General features: G+C 53.0%; 1 long non-coding RNA gene across 1 annotated transcript; it reads right to left on the reverse strand.

Annotated features, from left to right (window-relative positions):
- Positions 1-2,011: 2,011 nt before the first annotated feature.
- LOC114484980 (uncharacterized) lies at positions 2,012-14,870 on the reverse strand. The gene is made up of 4 exons (XR_008616628.1): positions 14,756-14,870; positions 9,160-9,217; positions 8,701-8,783; positions 2,012-7,329 (listed from the first exon to the last, which is right to left on the reverse strand). It is a non-coding gene; the product is annotated as an uncharacterized lncRNA (long non-coding RNA).
- Positions 14,871-18,705: the final 3,835 nt, after the last annotated feature.

Raw genomic sequence — 18,705 nt, forward strand, 5'->3', positions numbered from 1 at the left:
GGAGGACACATTTCCCTGCCTACCCTCACCCCCGACCCTGCCTTTCCACCTGCCCCAATTCAGCCCAGAATCATGCTTAGAGCCAAAACCCTCGCAACCCCTGAGAAGTGCCCCTTGGGTGAGACTGCTCAAGCGCAGCCCTCGGCGGCCATAATCAGTTCCTGTTATGCACAGCATTTGGCTCTCATGCAAGGCTCCTGTTAGTTCCTTCCAACAAGCTTGGGCCCTGTCTCTGGGCCAGGCAGAGGAAGCCAGGGACCTGCAGGGTCAGCACCAGCACTGGTGAGTGGGGCCTGGGCAGAAAGCCAGATCATCACTGGGAGATGCTAAGTGAGGTGAGAGCCAGAGACCTCAGCTACCCGGGAATCCAGGAATTGGGAAGCAGGAAATAGAGTCACGGTCACAGGAGTCTCCAGAGGACACAAGAAATCATTCTGGGGATCATGTGACCAGTTCTGCTCAGTCGCCTCCTGCCCTTCCAGGCTTTTTTAGCAAAGTAGCTCCACTTGAATTCGCTCTCACCCTTTGGCATAAAGACACCTGCTGGTCGGAGACACCGAGGGAGATAGGACTGATGGTATTAGCGTCTCCATTTTACTGATGAAAAATCTGAGGTCAGAAAGGGTAAGCTATTTCCCCCAGACCACACAGCTTGCAATAGATGGATCTGGGACTGGAAACCAAGTGTTCAGACTCCAATTACAGAGCACTTCCTTACCAGGTCCCCACAGCCTCCCGGACCAAGCCATCACTCATTCTGGCTACAACTATAGAGCCGTCATCACCATGGCTGCCGCCACACTGCGCAGCTCTGCCTCTTTTGGCTCAGTCGCCACTGTGGTCCACACCTCAGCAGCCTCTGGGCTCACACACTCATCCTCTTCCAAGAAGGGCAGCCCAGTCTTGGATTCTCATGTCCCATGTGGTCTCCAGGAGGAAGAAACCATAGCCCTGAAGGTCGGGGGAGGGTGCACAGCAACCTGTAGCTGAGGGGTCCTGAGCATTGCCAGGGATCCAACTGGGCCTACAGACACAGTCTGGCCATTACCCTCAAAGAATGGCCCCCCCGCCGCCAGCTTTCCGGACCCCTTCACAGGACCACCCTGCCCCTGAACCGTGGCGGATGGCCCAGCTCCTGGGCCGGGGTCTCCAGCAGGGCAGCCCTGCCGCTTTCCTCACCCACCACACGTCGGCTCTCCAAGACAGAGATCTCACCCTGCTACCCAACCTTAGTCCTGTCTTCTGCGCATGTTCTTGTTTCATTCTCTGTACCAAGAGCAATCCAGCCACTCCCTATGATAAAATCCAGCCGTCCCACTCTTTTTCTTCCATGAAAACATGGAGGGCAATGGGTGGGGTGAAGGGATCATTTAGCGAAAGGTTCTCCAGGGGATGGCCCCCAAGCTGTGTTCTCCAAAGCAAATCCTTACGCTTTACTTGAAATCGTCTCTAGCTCCCAGAATTGCCTGGGTGATCTTCAGAAGGAGCCACTGTGGAGTCCTCACTCTGTCCTGACACTCCTGATAAATCACCTTCCCCAGCCTCTCCCCAGAGGTGGCCTCCCATGATGAACGCAGAAGGGGGTCCAGGCAGGAAAAAGGTACTAACCTCATCCAAGAGCCTACTCTGTGCCAGCCTCATGCTAGAGGCTTGGCCTATAGGAAGCCAGTTGATCCTTGCAACAGCCTGTGAGGCAGTGCTTATGGTCCCCCACTTTGCAGTTAAGGAAGCAGAAGCTCAGATAGGTTAAGTGACTTATCCAGGGTCACACAGGAAGAAGACGGGAGAGCCAGGATTTGAAGCTGAACACATCTGACTTGAAAGTTCATGCTCTTTCCACCCCAGGTGGCTTTCATCTCTGGTTCAGCCCCAGGGATGGCTCCTTCACAGGAAAAAGGTCTCTGCTCCAACTTGGTAGTATCTTTCAGAATGAAAAATTCATACACACTTTGAACCAGCAATCTCTCTTCTAGGAATGAATCCTCAAGAAACACTCATACGTGTGCACAAAGTTTATTAGGTGTTCACTGCACAAAATGTATTAGATGTTCTTGTTTGCAACAGTAAAAAAAAAAAAAATCAGATACAACCTCAATGTCCATCAATAAGGGGGTGGATAAATAAACAGAATTACCATGCTGCTGTAAGAAATGATGGGGCGGACCTTAACTGCAAAGCATGGAAAGTTCTCTAAAACAAAGAGTTGACAGGGGGAATGACAACTCCTTGAATATTGTATGTATTTTTATATATTGAATTTTATAGGTACACATCTACTACATATATGTATTTTGTTTATGTCATTTTTTTTTTTTTTAAAGCATTGATGGTTTCCCAGTGACGGGAAGTGGGAGAGGTGGGGACGAGTAAAGAGAGAAATAACTCCCAGGCACCAGACCCTCCACCCTCTCTGTCTTTCTTTAAGGCCGTGTCCTCCCTCTCACCCCTGAGAGGCAGACATCGGTGTGTCTGGGACAAGGGAAGGGAGTTTCTTATCAGCGCGGGGCATGACTTCCTCCCACCATGCCCATGCCCACCTGGCACCTCCTGCAAGCAGCACAGAGGAGGCCCAAGGTTGGTGGTCCCCAGGAGGTCATCTCATTAGGTTATAATCAATGAGGTTCCAGCACATCGTGCCGCTACAGCAAGGAAAGTTGTGGTCACCTTCCCCAGGTTGCTGCATGTGCGACGTGTCGGAACTGAGCAACCTGGACTGTGGATGAGTCAAGCTTGTGACTTAGTTCCTCCTTCAGTCTCTCTTGTTTATCACTAAGTTTAGTATCCTGTAAATCAGATAAAATCTGGGGACGTCTGATAAGGAATGGATTGGGGCGGGGTGGGGGTGGGGCAATGCTGAGCTCACGTGATAAGCAGGGATTGGTTGAATGTTTTCATTTGTCTTTAAAGATCTGTCTTGGAATGAGGCTTATGAGCTACTAATAGCGCTATTAGTAGGGACGTCCGTTGCAACTGGCTGCTGACTGTCAAGATAAACTCCAACTGACCGTGCCTTCCTCCCCACCCTCTGTCGACCCACGCCCTGTGCAGGCTGGGGGCTCCGGCAGACTTTGGTTAGTACACAGATAGACAGCTTATGTAGCAGGAAAGAAACTTTCACCCCACCTCAGATTAATCCACCTGCAGAATCATCCTTGGCTGTGTGTTCCCTCCAATAAATTCTGGTATTCCTGTTTCACTGTTGCATGTCAGTTCAGTGATCCTAATGGACCAGCCCTCCCACTCCCCCACTTTCTTATCAGACCTGGTCCTCATCCCTGCAATTGTCTCTGTCTCTGGGTGGTCTTTCTCTCCTTCTGTTTCTCTAAGCTGCTTTAGAGTCTCTTGGATGCAAATCCAATGCAAACTGGCTTAAGTTTTTTTTGCTCACATAACTGAAAAGTCTAAGGTTAGTCTTCAGGTATAGCTGGATCCAGGCACTCAGACGGTGTCATCTGGCATCTGTCTCTCCTTTCCTTTGTGTTGGCTTTACTCTATGGTAGCCACTCCATAAGTGTTTTAAGCAGCTCCAGGCTTAAACCTACCAACATGACAAACCCGATGGAAAAAAAGCACTCGTTTTCCAGTTGTTCCACAAAAGATCCAGTGCTGACCTTATGGGATCAACTGTTATCGAGACTTGTGATGCAGGGTTGGAAGGCACAGATGGGCCAGCTCCAGTCATATGCCACCCTGAGATCTTGGGTACGGTCAGGTTTATTCAGCACTTTCTAAACCACATGGACAGAGGCAGGGAAGGGGTGGTTCCCCAGGGAAAATATGGGAGTGCTAGCAGTAGAAGGGGGATGGAAAGTGGCATGCAAATCAGCGTGACACTGACTTGGCGGAGGTCTTCACTTCTCTGGGCGTTAGTTTCCTTTGGTGAAAAACTGGGTATGATGTTGGATCTGATTCTCTGCTCTTGGATTCCTTCATAGCCTGGGTTGTTTTCAGAGCCTTGGGAGGTGATCTGCATGAAAGCGGCTCCCAGATCTTTCAGTGTCACCACTATTCTCACCACTCCCTTCCCCATTTCTGCTCCTGGTGGAGACTCTGTTGTACAGAGCAGTACAGGGAAGAAAAAAAGAGAAGGGAAAAGATAGACTGGGAAAGGAAGGGAAGGGAAAAGCAACAGAGACAGGGAGGGAGGCAGAAGTTCAGTAGCAAACCTCTGAGGCTGTGCTGATGCTGGGCACCTCAGCCCACCTCCCTGCCCCTCCACGGCCCACATTCCCCAGCCTGGAAGTGGTACGTCATGGCTTAGCTGTGCCAGCACCTTGGCCGGGCTTGGCTCCAAGCCCCCACTGCTTTGTCAGGGTATCATTATCTCCATTCTGCAGCTCTTGTCACCTGGAGGTTCTTTCTTCTCCTCTGGCTCACATACCAAACCTGCACAGGTGCCTGTGTGTTTGCCTCCTAATTGCCATCTTCTCCAAGGCCCTCTCCACTGTGGCATAGTCAGTGCCTTTGCTCCTATGGGAGCCATCCCTGCCTCAAGACCATTTCCCCCTCCTTTTGCCTCCCTCTGACTGTGTTCTCTACTCTTTGTCTAGAGAGAGCCAAGGCCTCTGCTCCAGGGAGCCTCCTTGTCCTCCCTGGGTGGGAGGCCAGAGGTCAGAGGAGGTACAACCAGGGTACTGGGCATATCGGTCAACTGATCACCTAGTGAGAACTGAGCACTCACCCAGTGTCTGGTCTACGATGCATCCACAGTCTTCTTCACAGCTTCAAGTTGGCTGCTCCTTTACTAGTTATTCCATACTGAGGACCCTCTTTCCCTGGGTCCCTTGTCTTTGGCTAGGATGTGTGTGCAACCTTCACTTGGGTTTTAGGAGACAGCAAGGGCCCTGAGATTTGCTCCAATGTATAAACCTTGGACAAGTCTCTTCCCCTCTGGGCTTCTCAGTTGCTCCAGAAAGAAGAGGTCGAAACTAGATCAGGGATGTAAATTCTGGCACGCATGCTACCATTTCTAATCTAGTGCCCATGGCAGACATTGCTAATCAATAACGACACTTTCTTCTCAGGACACACTCCAGGCAGCTGCTATTCATCACTCAGCATTAGCTCATGACTTGAAACTCCTTTGTCACTCCTGGACTGGTTGATCTCTAAGGGTCTTTCCAACACTGACAGTCAAGGATTCTTTTGGCCTGGTTGAATCAATATCACTTCCCTCATTTCCCATTTCTCCCTCCAGCTCATTCTTTTGATCATCCCATCCCTCTCTCTCCCATCTTGCCTTATGCCTAAGTTCCTGCTGCTGAGTCCATGTATACCCTAGATGATGTCTGGGTCTCCAAGGTTCTGTTTACTGTCATTCAACTTCAGGCTCTTTGAAAGTTACATTTTCCAGGCAGTCACCCTTACACATGTTGGGCGGTTCAGTGCCATTGGCTCGGGGGAGGGAAGCAATGATAGGGACACCATAGACAATCAGAGGAGGAGCAGGAGTGATGTGACCAGAGAAGTATTAAGAAAGAGATAATAGGGTGGGCAAACAGAGGGGCTAGAGTTAAATGCATGTCTCAAGGCCATACCGGTGGTAGGAGTGGGGAGGGGGAGTTTGCATGGAATGTATCCTGGACCCCCAAGGTCACAGTAGGAGGGAGGATCAGGTAGGACCTAAAAGCGAAGGACAAACAGAACATATAAATTAGTAGCTCAGCTGACAAACAGGAGAAGGGAAAGGAGATTCTTTGGTGGGGAGGAGTTATCAAGAATTACAGTAATGAGGTGGTATTTTAGTGGGTGCTTTATGAGCATAAAAGCATCCCCTAGTTATTGATCAGAAGAGTTTGACACAGGAAGGTGAGTGCTGGCCAGCAGCCAACTAGAGGGTTAAAGCAAAGCCTGACCCAAGTTGCAGGACATTCCCATTAGAACTGCTTGGAGCATTTTTGGAATTTCAGGAAACGCTGCCTACTTTACCCAAGGGGCCTGTGTACTTGTGGGACATGCACAGGGCCAATCAGCCAGGAGCAGAGTGACTACAAGAAGGCCACTAATCTGTAGGCCTGGGTTCAAATCCCACCTCAAGCACTTACTAACTATGAGACTTTCGCTTCAGTTTTCTCATCTGCAAGATGAGGAGGAGTAGCATGTAACTTATAGGTCGTTGCAAATATTAAATGTCTGTGAAGTGCTCAGCACAGGGTCAGTCTTGTGACTGATAATAACTGGTAGCTGGTAATGCTAGCATTATTATTACCATGGATGATGCATCTCAGGGGTCCCACGAGTGACCCCCTAATCTACTCACTGTGCATATGCCGGGTGCTGGCCTAAGTGTTTACCTGTGTTACCAGCTTTAATGGTGGGATTCTCCCAGGCACAGGCACACCATCGAATTTCCAAGTGACAGATACATTTTGTCTAAACCCAAAAGGCTGCAATTCAAAATGCCTGCTCTCGGGTGGGGATCGTGTGCTGTATAGGAAGAGCTGGACAGCTCCCTTTGGGCCTGAGAGGAGGGGCTGATTCTTTTCAGGATGCAAAAGCCAGATGTGGGGAAGAGCACCAAGGCCAGGCAACAGGCTGGGAAAGGGCCCCAAGATGCTGACCAGAGAGGGCAGCTTCTCTAGTCAGTCTTTGTCTCTTTCACTGTTGCGCTGGGGGCGGGCCCTGCTGAGGCTGCCAGCCCCGCCCAGCCTCCCGCTGAAGGAGACGGTAAGGCCAGCGTGGCTTGTGAGGCTGCTGTAGGAGTCTGCCAGGCTGGGGTTAGCGAGGGTCAGTCGGCTGTCGGGATGCCATTTACTAGGGTGACCTGGGGCTAGGGTCAGCTCTGTGAGCAGTCCGTGCCTCAGTTTCCTCGCCAATAAGTTAGGGGTGGGGACTTCGCTTGTGGTCCAGTGGTTAAGAATCGGCACTTCCAACTGCAGGGGACATGGGTTCGATCCTTGGTCTAAGATCCCACCTGCCACGTGGTGAGGCCGAAAATTTTTAAAAATTAAAGTTACAAAAAAATAAAAAAATAAGTAAATTAGGGATGATAAAAATGGGCTCCTGAGGGGACTGAGAATGAAGCACGTGTAGTATTTAGCCCAAGTCCGATACACAGTAAGTGCTTAAAAAAATGTTAGCTACTACTCTTCCAATTATTACTATCGTTCGTGAGGTTCCCCAGACATACCAGAATTGGGCAGTTACACAAATTCCAGCCAGAAAGTCCATCAGGCCCAGTGCGGGAGTGAATCTTATCAAAGTCCAGCACGATTTGGTCCCAGTCCTTCTGCCACCCCGTGGAAGCAGCCTGGGTCAGCCACAGAGGGTCTGGAGTGTCCCTTCCGGCCAGTGAGGAGCCCCCTTTCCCATGGCCATCTGATCACACAGCTGGGAAAGACAAGGGGGTCTTAGATGGTGCCACTCCTGAACCTCTTTGGCCTCTGTCATGGCCAGGGTCCAGGAGGATGCAGAGGGATGGGGAACAGATGTCTCTGAACAGCGCTGCCCAAAGCGGCCATCCTGCCCATCCCTGGGAAGCAGAGCAGGGGATAGGGCCCCAACCTGCTGGGATTTCCCTGCATTTCAGTCCTGACTCTGGATGTACGGGGCTGGCCATGGGGGAAAGAAGCCCCCCACCTCGCCCAGCAATTGCTGAGGAAGTAGGAGAGGAGCAATTGTTCATGATGACAGACAGGGGAGGCCACAGGGAGACCCAGACCCTCTCTGTTAGGGACCTTAGCTCAAGAGCCCCACCCAGGAGAACGTTCTCCCTCTTCCTGTGCCCATCCTCCACTCCTGCCTTCTTTCTCATCAGGAACAGGCTTTGTTCCTGTGTTTACCTGGGAGGGTGGAGGCTGCTATGTCTAGGTATTTCTCTGGACAGGGTCCTTTCTTGTCCCCACCCGGCGGATGCCTGGGCTGGATTGTGTATTTCCGGAGTTGCCTACTTGAAACACAGGCTTTTATTTTTAGAAGATTACAAATGCAGGGGGCTGGGAAGAAAGGCCTGGGGGCCCAGGGCTGGGTTGGGGGAGAAACTCAGGGGTCTGAATATGGTGACTGTGGAGCGGGAGTGGAGGAGGGCACGAAGGGGAATAAGTGAGATAGTGGGAAAAGCGAGGTAAGGAAGTAGGGGGGATCCCACTCTCCCAGCACCCTGAGCAGGGATCAGAGTCTTTACCCAGTTAGGCTGGGGAGGGCGGGAGGGTGGAGGGGGAAGGGTCAAGGGTCACCTCTCTGGCATGTAGCTGGATCCCCAGGGGACTGAGGAGCCTGGGAAAGAGGCTGAGCAAGCTGCTCCCCTCCCCACTCCCCGAGGCCTTGGGCACTGGGAGAGCAGCTTCCTGCACAGACAGCTCCTCAGTCCCCTGGGGCTGGGGACGTCTTAACCCTTCTGGTGCCGGTATCAGGGAAGGCAGAGAGTAACACAGATGTGCACCCATGTTCTCCTGGGCGTGGCTCAAATGCTGTGCCCCGCACTGGTGTGTGCCTTCCTCATGCTGTCCTTCTTAATACACATCTCCGGGTCCCAACCCCAAAGCCCCAGATGGCCTGAAGCGGCAAGAGTTCAGCTGATTCCCTCCTCCCAGAGCACAGAGAGAGGGAAATGGGGGCACTTCCCCCCCAGGGATGGTTGGCACAGCATCTGTTCCTTCCCTGGTGGGTGTGAGGGGATGTCAGACAGGACTTAGAGCTCAGAAGGTTAGGATGTCCCCATCCTGCTATGAATGGGAGGTCCCGGGCTGAGGGGAAACTCACCTTAGAGTCAGGAGCCCTGGTTTGCATGCCCATATCTGTGTGACCTTGGGGAGTTATTTAACTCCCTGGGCTTCAGATGCAGCCTGTGAAAAACATGAGGATATCAGACCAGAGATGATCTGGTGCCGTAAGGGGCAGACCCTTCTCTTGGCTCTTCATTCCTTGGAGTCCCCTGGCCAACGCAGCCGCAGCCCCATGTCCCCGGACACTGAACTTCAGGGCTTTCCTCTCCACCTGCTCCATGGAGGCAGGAAAACATTCGCTTCCTCCCCCTGCTCCCAATAAGCATGCCCAGCACGGTGCCTTTTGCAATCCTTCCAGCAAGCTTGTGACCGATGATGAACCACCCACCCTTCACTTAAGGATGGGATGTCTTTTTCTCTTTCCATTGTCTCCTCAAGAGCACAAGACTAGGGGCAGAAGGTCCTGGCCTGGGTTCAAGTTCTGACTGTTACTCACCAGCTGAGGCTTCCGGCAAGTCACATTGCCTGAATGTATTTCTTTTCTTTTCTTTTCTCTGCAAAGTAGGGATTAGAAATAAAACATCTACCTTATGGGCTTGTCAGGATAAATCCAAAGAGCCTTTGTAAATTCTAAAGCAAAAGTATTATATACAGAAAAGCCAAGAAGTATGACTATCAGGTACATTATTATTAATCCTAGACCGGGTTCAGGGGTAGTACTGTGTGGTGGTTTTAGCCTGAGGAGTCTTGATAGTCACGTGACTTGGGGCAAGTTTCTTAACCTCTCTGAGCCTTAGTTTTCTCATCTGCAAAATGGAGATTCTAATAGTACCTACAGCAAAGGGTTGCTGTGGGCGTAAAAGAGAGAGTACACATAAATGGTCTACACAGTGCCTGGCGCATAGCAAACTCCACAAATAGCGACGGTTATTACTTTAACACCCCTCCCCAATAATTCCTCCAGCTGCTTCACCCCCCGCCCTCCCACCTGGAGGAGGTGGTGGTCTCACCTCACCCGTACCTTCCTTCCCTGAGGCAGACATCCCAGCCTCATCTGGATGAAAATGTATCCCGAGGAAGCTGCCTTGCCCGCAGCCCTCAGAGGAGGCAGGGCGGGAGTGAGTGCCGCTGAGGGGAGGCCGGAGGAGGAGGGCCCTGTGAAGGGCTGTGTGGCAGCCGGGGGATGGGGATCACAGGCTGTCCCCGGCACGCCAACCAGCCTCCCGGGATTGAGGCCACCCACCCCGCCTGCCAGGCTGGGCCTCATCGATGCTGGGAGCTGCTTATCAGGTTAGCGTGGAGCCGCTGTCTCTGCACATTACCCGACCCATCCGTCCCCGCTCCCCTGCGTGCTCTGCCTGCCCCCAGCTCTGCCTGTGCTAACTAGCTAATTGGATCTTGGCTAACCTGGTTATAGGCCAAGTCAGCCTAGCTCCTCTGCCTCCAGAAGCACGGGTTGGGGCAGGGCAGAGTGGCTGTGCATGTGTGTGAGCATGTGTGTCCCTGTGGAGGAGCCTGTCTCGAGCCCTTGTTCCATTCCTCCCGGGATCCCCTGGGCCCACGGAGACTGGATCTTGGCGCCCGAGTTGAGCCCAGAGCACCCCAGTCCGCCGTGAGTGGTTGAGGGCACACCCCCATTCCAAAACTCAGCTCTGCCACCAACATCATCTAGTTGACTTCGGGGCGGCTAAGCCTCAGCTTCCTCCCTTGTAAATTGTATTATGGAATAATAAGATGTGTCATCTCAGGTGGTTGTGTAGATGGAAGACGCACTCCAGTGCCAGGCACTTAGTAGGCACTCTGGGAGTGATAACTGTGATCTGTGATCACTTCGTCATTGTCCTCGTCATCATCATTAGGCATGCTGGGTTCCTGCCACTTCCCCCCATCCTGTGGGAGGGATCTCAGAGTGGGGGGTGGGAGAGGCTTTCATTCACAGTTCCTTGCAGGTGTTTCCTCTGGGGCAAGACTCCAATCTCTTCAATTGTTCCTTATGCAAATATTATGCTAATGACCACGTCAGCACACTCCAGAGCTCCGGGAAGGTGAAGGGTGGGCTGATTCCCCAGGTTTCACTTCGGCCGGTCCATCCTCTTCCTCCCACAAAGAGAAGCAAGTGCTGGTCCCCTGACAACACCAGTCCTCAGGGCAGAGAGAGCAAGAGAGACCCCAGTTGAGAGAGAAACAAAGAAAGGCCCCAGTCTTGGTAGGAGATGGACAGCCTCATCATCGCCATAATCAGCGACATCAAAAAGGCCTTTGGAAACGTCAGATTCTTCCCCGCCCTGTGCAGGCTACTCTACAATTACAGAGGCGCAGCCCCTGGCCCTGGGGAGCTGGAGTGGGGGTGGGGAGGAGTCGGGGGAAGGGAGGGGAAGGAGGGGAAGGAGGGGAGAGGGCTAGGGTTTGCTAGAAGCAAGGGGCCGCTCTCTCATTGTCCTTGAGGGCAGGGGCCTTGCTCAGGCCCCTCCCAGCGTCCCAGCTCCTGGCCGAGGCTGGGCTCACAATCAAGTGGGGAGACCGAGAGACTATTAGGAAAGTGATCCTGGGACGGCCACAGTGGGGCTTGTCCTGCTCTGCTTTCACTTTCTGACCACCTGTGTGACCAGTCACCTCTGTCATGTTTTGTCAGCTGTGAAATGGGCATGAGAATCCCTGCTTCTTTTTGTTCCTGTGAGAATTCAGTGAGATGCTGTAGGCCTCACCCAAAGATGATCATAACTGGCAAGCAGAGTGAGAGCAAAGAAAAACAAATGCCCATTCCCGCTCCGTGCCCCACAGTAGGGCGGTCAGACAAAACTGGTGCCATTTTGCACCTGGCAACATGACACACACGGGGTCTCCACTGAACATCTAACCTGCCCTCTGGGTTAATGTTGGACAAGATTTGCAGTTGAACCTTAGCCTTCTGGCACTGTCCTCTGTTAGAACAGAGGTGGGAGGGGAAGTATACTTGTGTAGGCACAAGTATAGCTGAGGCGAGGAGTGCTGCCGAGGCCAATGTGGAACCAGCCTGTTCCCTGGGGGAAACCCCTGAACATACCGCCTTTGTTTTGCTGAGATTTCAGGCCTCTAGGCATCTCAACCGACTATGACCCCTCCACACCCTGTGAGAGGAGCCCCAGCTCTTGGAGCCTGCTCCAGGGAGGCAGTAGGTGCTCAGTAAATACAATTTGAATGGAATGGGAAGACGGCCACGAGGACACTGCCAAATAGATAACCAATTGTGCAAGCAGCAGGCCGCTGTAATTAGACCAAGGAGAACAGTCAGTTATGAATGTCAGATGCCTGGTGGGGTCAGCAGCCATTGAGGGTGGCTGTAATGATGAGAGAGGCAACTCCTGTGCCCTCAGGGCCTCCCCTCCCTGAGGGCCTTCGGAAGAGGGCTGAACAGCACCAAGTGCCCTCGCTGTCTCAGGGTCCCTCTCCCTTTGTTGCGGTGCCCAAGATGGTCTCCGTCTGGGTGCCCCACCATTAGGGGCCCGGCTTCTCCCATTCCTCCTCCCTCCTAGAACCCACCGCACCCCCAGCCTTCTATCTGCACCTCCATTATGATGCCTATTAGGATGGGCCCAATTACAGTTCTTTATGCCCAAGCCTTATCGCCTCTGTGGGATTCTAAACTCCCCAGGGCAGGATTTATCCGGTGGTGTCCATTGCTGCATCCCCAGTGGTGGAAGCCAGCCCCTGGCCTGTAAAGGATGCTTAATAAATTAATGTTGAAATGGAAAATTCGGGTGAGGAGGAGAAGGGGAGTTGGAGAGAAGGGAGAGAAAGACCTCAGAGAAGGAGAAGGGAGAGCGAGAGGAGAGGGGAGAAGGAAGGAAGACAGGGAAGAAGGGAAAGGGGACAGTGAGGCAGCCATGTTGTTCTCTGATGGGGAACACAGCCTAGCCCTCCTTTGGTGCTTATAGTCTACTTGGAAACATAAGGTGGCCACACAACGAGCCCTGCCCCTCTCCTTCTGCCCTGTTGCTGGCTCCTGCATCCGTGACCTGGACCTGCTCTCTCTGCCCTGGCAGTCCAGGCTCTCCTCACTCCCCAGCTCCCCTTGGCAACCCGGCTCTGAGGAAGTGCTCCTGGGTGCCATCCAGGCAGTGGGGGCCGGGCAGGAACCATGCCAAGCCAGGGAGCACGGCCAGGAAGGAGTCAGCAAGGCAGATGCTGCCCCTCTCTTGCTGCCTTGATTAGAGAAATTGAGATGTTAATAATATTCCGAGATGCAAGGTGCTAATTAAAGTTAATTACTGTTTCCTTGTGAAGTAACCTCTCCTCATGTTTACCAGGAGCAAGGCTGCCAGCCGCTCCCCTGGCTCGTGCCAATCACGATGCCCGCTGCTGTGTCCCTACACCCTCACAGGTGCCCTCAGCTGCCCCAGTTCAGCCCAGGCAGGCAATGAGACTCCCCGGGCCCTGCCTCTTGGTGCAGCACCAGACCAGCCCTGTTGAGGTGCACGGGGCACACGGGTGGGAGGGAGTATCCTGTGGGCCTGGCGACAGGACAGGTGGCCTTAGACGTTGGCACCGCTGTCCTCTGCCTCCTCCTACAGAGTCTTTCCCTGTCTCTTTCCAGTTCCTGGACCTGGAGCAAGTTACTTTACCTCTTAGCATCTCAGTTTTCATATCTGTAAATGGGGCTAATAATTCCCACCTTGTACAGTTGTTGTGAGGATCAAATGAGACACTGCCTGTAAAATGCTCGCCACAATCACATAGCTGGGATTTCATAAGCTCTCAATTAAGGTTAACTGTGATTGTTGTTGTCTTTGTTAATAATCATCTCCCTCCCAAATCCCTCTCCTGTGTGGTCTGACTGCAGGACTGGCAGTGGGTAAGCTCAGTAGGCACTTGTTCTCTACGCACACTGGGGACACCACGCCAGGCACACTGCACACCCCCCCACACCAACACCCTGCCTTGTGGAGGGCCTCCCCATCCTTAGCCCCCCCACCCCCCCCACACACAGCCTCTTCTCATGGCCCTGTCCCCTGGTCTCAGCCTCACCCGGGGAAGAAGAGAGCTGAAGGGGGAGGAAGCTGACAGGGCTCTCTCAGGGGTAGAGTTCTGCAGAGCTGCGTGTGTGTGTGTGTGCGTGTGTGCGTGTGCGTGTGTGTGTGTGTGTGTGTGTGTGTGTGCTGTCCACGCTTGTGTTCCAGGCTTCGTAGGGCTTTGAGGGAGAGGCCACCCTCTTGGGATGCAAGTCAGGTTGCCATGACAACCACTGCAGGTGCACAGCACCTCCAATCTTTTCTGCTTCCCCCTCCACAGCCACTGTGACCAATTCTGGGGGAGACACCATCTCTCTGATGGGAGTCTCCCCAACCGCACCCCAGGCTACCACCCCTGTCCCTTGCCTGCCTTCTCAGGAAGCCCCAGGGCTCAGGAGGGGCTTCCTCAAGGAAGAGCCCTGGGAAAGGATTCCTCTTTCAAGCCCAGGTTCCTCTAGGGGCTTAGTGCTAATGAGTTGATATTGCCCTCACCTTTGATTTGGGCGGATGGAGGCTTCTGAAGCTTGGGTAATCACAGAGTCAGGACCCCCTGCTGGCTTTGTGTACCTCCTTCCCGCCCTGGGAAGATCCCTGGCTCTTTCTCTGAGGGCGGCACTGGTCAGCGCAGCCTGGGGCATTTCCTGTTTATGGGCTTAGAAGGGCAAGTGGAGGGGACCTCAGTCTGGGCATCTGGCCCAGATTTGGGGATGAGGGTGAGTTGGAGGGATGCTGATGGTACCAGCAGGCCCTGGGAAACTCCCATGGCTCAGCTATTCCTGGTGGGTTTCTGCATTCCACCCACTCTGGCCCCAAACCCAAATTCCAAGCATAGACTTGCTGAGGGTAGAGCCTGTCCTTGGCTTTCTATTCCAGGCTTGATCTTCTGCTCAAAGGCACCTGCCTGTAGCCCCTCTGGGGGCCTGGATCCTTTCCCCCAAAGCCCACGCCCCATGGCTCCAGCTCCATCTACCTCCATCTCAGCTCCCTCCTCACATCCCCCTCTTCCCCAGTCTCCCTCTCATCCCCATGCCACCCACGCCCCTCACTTTCCACACCTCCTTCCCCCTCTCCACCATGACCCTTCCCACCTGTATCCCTACTCACCTGTGGCTGCCCTCTCTCTGCCTCCCTTTTCTTGCTCTGGCTGCAGACTCTCCAAGCAGATTTCCTCCCATTCATTCAGGGATGGTAAATAAGTTAAACAAGATTCTTGCCTCCTGCAAGCTTTTATTCTAGTGGGAAGAGACAGAAATTGAACAAGTAAACAAATACATGAAATAATGATAGATTGGCCAAGGTCAAGGAAAAGGATAAAGGGGAATCTGTGACAGAGATCACAAGGGCACTTTCTAATCCCCCACTTAGATGGGGAGTCAGGAAAAGGACCATGGAGAGCAGCTGACAGGGGCCACCTGGAGGCAGAGATTTGGCAGAGGCCGTCCCCCAGGTCATCTGTAAGCAGTGGACATGGAAGCTACTAGACCCTGCTGCTCTCCGCCCATTCACCCCCTGCTCAGATAGATGCCTTGCTCTTCAGTCAACCATGACAGACAGAGACAGAAAATCGGAGAGACCTCCTTCCCGCCAGCCCCGCCTCTGCCCCCACCCCATCAGCTCTTGCCAACTACGTGGCTCTCCTGAGAACACTGAGATGAGGTCCAAGAGTACCAGTCCCGGGGCATCTAAAGCGGGAAACTGAGTACACAGGCAAGAAAAACCTGACCATGTCAAAATACAGCCTCAAACCTGAACCAACTACCACAGCTGTTAAGAAATTAAATATGCAAGTGCTGAGAACTTGGGAAAGCTCCTGGCCAGGAAAGGGGTCACTGCGGGCAGTTTTCCGGGGGGGTGCAGGGGCAATGAGCTTGTGGACCGGCTCCAAGCCACGAGGAGTCCAGAGCACATTCACAAACACAGCTCGGGGACTTTGCCCTTCCCAGTGCTGCAGCCCCATGAAATATTTAGGCTTCTGGACTCTGCTCATCCCATCCTGTCCCCCTCAGCAAGTGCACTTCCCCTACATCATTTATGGCTGTCCTCTTTCGTCGTCTTCCAGGCCTGCAGAGGAGGGAAAACCCAGTCCCCAGACTGGAGAAGGGTATGTCCCGAACCCCTACCCCCGCTGGGGCAGGGGCAGGATCCAAGCCGAACCTCCTATTCCATACTCATCCCCCACAACGGGGACACCCACCCATAGAGGGGAGCCTTGAGAGAAAGGCCATGGGGCTGAGTCTAGGAACTGAGAGGTAATTTAGGGGCCCGCAATAATGGGGAAGCAGAAGAAGGAGAAGGGAAAGATGCACACGTCTGTCCTGGTTCCCGAAGGGCCTGGGAAAGGAAAGGAGCTGGGGACTGAGGATAAAAGCTGCGTTCATTGAGCACTTATAACTTACCGTGCTAAGCAGTTCACATGCATCATCCTTTTAAATCCACACTACAAAGTTAGGATCTATTATCCCCATCTCATAGCTAGAGAAACTGCTGCTCAGAGAGGTTAAGTTACTTGTCCAAGGCAATCCAGACAGTCCAGTTCCAGAGGCCAAGCTCCACATACTCCAGAGAGGTGATGACACTTGGTTAGGGGATGGAGGTGGGAACAGAGGTGTGTGTGTGTCTGTTGGGGAGAAGTCATGCCTGGGCAGCGTCGGCCCCCTTCCCTCTTACTCCTCAAAGATGAGGCTGCTCTGAATATAATCCCGCCCCCCTGCCTCTCCTCCAGTCCAAAGTGGATCAGCCCCAGCCAGCACTCCAAAATCTTCACCTCTTTATGAGGCAAACATTGTTGGCCAGAGATTGGGAGACCCTGAAGAAGGGGGAAAAGAAAGAGAAGGAGACAGAGAAGGAGAGCAGGAGAGAGAGTAAGAGAGAGGTTGAGGAAGAGACAGACACTGAGCAGAAAGCAGGTGTGTGTGACGGAACACGAGTGACAGCTGGGCGGGGGTATTAGAGTGACCCACAGCCTGGACAGTTAAGAGCCCAGCCCAGCCGCTGGATGGTGACAGAAGGATGTTAGGTGATAGAAGGAACTCCCACTCCCCACCCCCACTCAGCTCCCTTTCCTCCCACCCTTCCCCCCTCACACCCCAGCTTCTCCTTCCCCTCCCCCACTGTCTTCTCCAGAACAATTCTAATTAGACTCAGTGACTAAGAGGTGGTTTCGGCCTGAACAGCCAATTAGGCCAGGAAGAAGGGAAAGTAGCTCCCCTAAGTCTCGCATCCCTACCCACACACCTCCTCTGCCTTTTACCCAGACCAAGTATTCTTAGTCCAAAACTCCAGACTCACCCAAGTTCCCCTGGTCCTGCTCCTCCCTCACTGCCCACTGGGCCCCTATGACCCGTGTCCAGACAGCCCTCAGCCCACTGCTTAGTGCCCACCTTGAGGTCCTTCATTCTTGAGGCCCTGAGTCCATTCAAGTCTTCCTGGCAGAGGGTGCAAGGAAAGAGAGGGGGCCTCCTTGGGAGGCTATCTTTCTGAGTCTCTTTATTTCTGATGCTGCTCCTCTCTCTCTCTTTCCTCTTCCTCTGGCACTTATTTCTAACATCCATGGACCAGGCCTTCTGGTTGCCATGGGGACATAATGTGCAGCTGGATGTGAGCGGGTGAGAGGAGCTGTGTGCGCTGTGCAGCACGGGTGGCTGTGGGTGAAACGTATCCTCGGGTAAGGAAGCTTTCCTCAAGGTCTCCCTGAAGTGAGATCCCAGCCGAAGGGGAGACTCCAGAGGGCCCCAGTAACCCTCAACCCCTGCAGGTCAGATACTAAATCATGTTCAATCCAGGCTCTTGATCAGCAGATTCTGGGCGGGGGCCCAAGCTGCCCCTCCTGTCCAAGGAGAGGATTGGGAACCCCAGGAAAGGAACAGAAGTGGGCAGAGACCTTTCCTGTATAGAACAGCTGGAGGGAAGATTAAGCTGTGCAGATGGGCAGGCTGAGAAGAGGCCAAAAGCACCCCCTCTCACAACACACTCCAGGGGATGGGGGTGGGGAGGTTGACCCAGCAAGCCGGAAATTCCCCTCCATTTCTATTTACTTCCCCCAGTATTTATCCAGGAGGTGGCGAGAAGTGAGAGACCTAGGTTCCTGCCCTCAGGAAGCCTAGCATCTTAGAGGAATCAGGCTAACTTCCTTATAGTCTCCCATCTCAGGGCATTGGCAGCTGCAATTTTCTGTGCCTGGAATACTCTGTTCTGAGCTCTAAATCTTCAGGTTCCCTTAAAGAAGCTGCCTGGGCCACACTGAGTAAGGCAGCCCCCTTCTCTCCCCCACCTCCAGTTATCCTCCTTTGTGTCCCACTGTTTGTTTCCTTCACAGCGCTTTAACACAACCTATAATTACCTCATTTGTTTGTTTGTTGTCTGTCTTCTCCACTGGAATGGAAGTTCTAAGAGACAGTAGGGACCATGCCTGTCTAATTCAGTGCTGTAACGCCAGCAGCTGGCACAGAGCCTGCCCCATAGTAGATGTTAGATATGTGTTAAATAAAAGAGTGGACACATGATTTCATTGAAGCCCCACAATGATCCTCTGTGATGGGAAGCATTATTAGCTCCATTTTACAGATGAAGAAACCGAGGCACAGTCACCTGCCCAAGCTCATACCACTAGGAAGTACTACAGATTTCTAATGTAGGTCTCTCTAACTCCAGGTGTGATGGAAGGATGTGGGGACTGAATTTCCTAATATACACTGTACCCTGGTTCCTCTTCCTTGCTGTCTGTGGGTATATGCCTCCACCTCCAACCCAGGCTCTCCAGAGAAACCTCAGCAGAGAAGGCAAGAGGACAGTTAGAATCTGTAAAGAACATAAATCTGACCTTTTCTTTTAGAGGCTTAGAATCCCTCAGTGGCTCCCTTTCCTTTCTTAGGTTGACCAGCAGGCCCTGCTAGCTCTGGCCCCTGCCTTCCTGAGCTACCTCACCTTCTCCTTCTGTACCTCCAGGCCTTTACACACACTGCTCCATCAGCCTGGGATACAGACCCCTTCCTCAGTGGGCTCTTCCCCATCTGCCCTTTAGAACTCAGCTCTGGTACCACCTCTTCCGGGAAGCC

The sequence above is a fragment of the Physeter macrocephalus genome, unplaced genomic scaffold, assembly GCF_002837175.3.
Source record: "Physeter macrocephalus isolate SW-GA unplaced genomic scaffold, ASM283717v5 random_249, whole genome shotgun sequence".
NCBI classification, from domain to species: Eukaryota; Metazoa; Chordata; class Mammalia; order Artiodactyla; family Physeteridae; genus Physeter; species Physeter macrocephalus.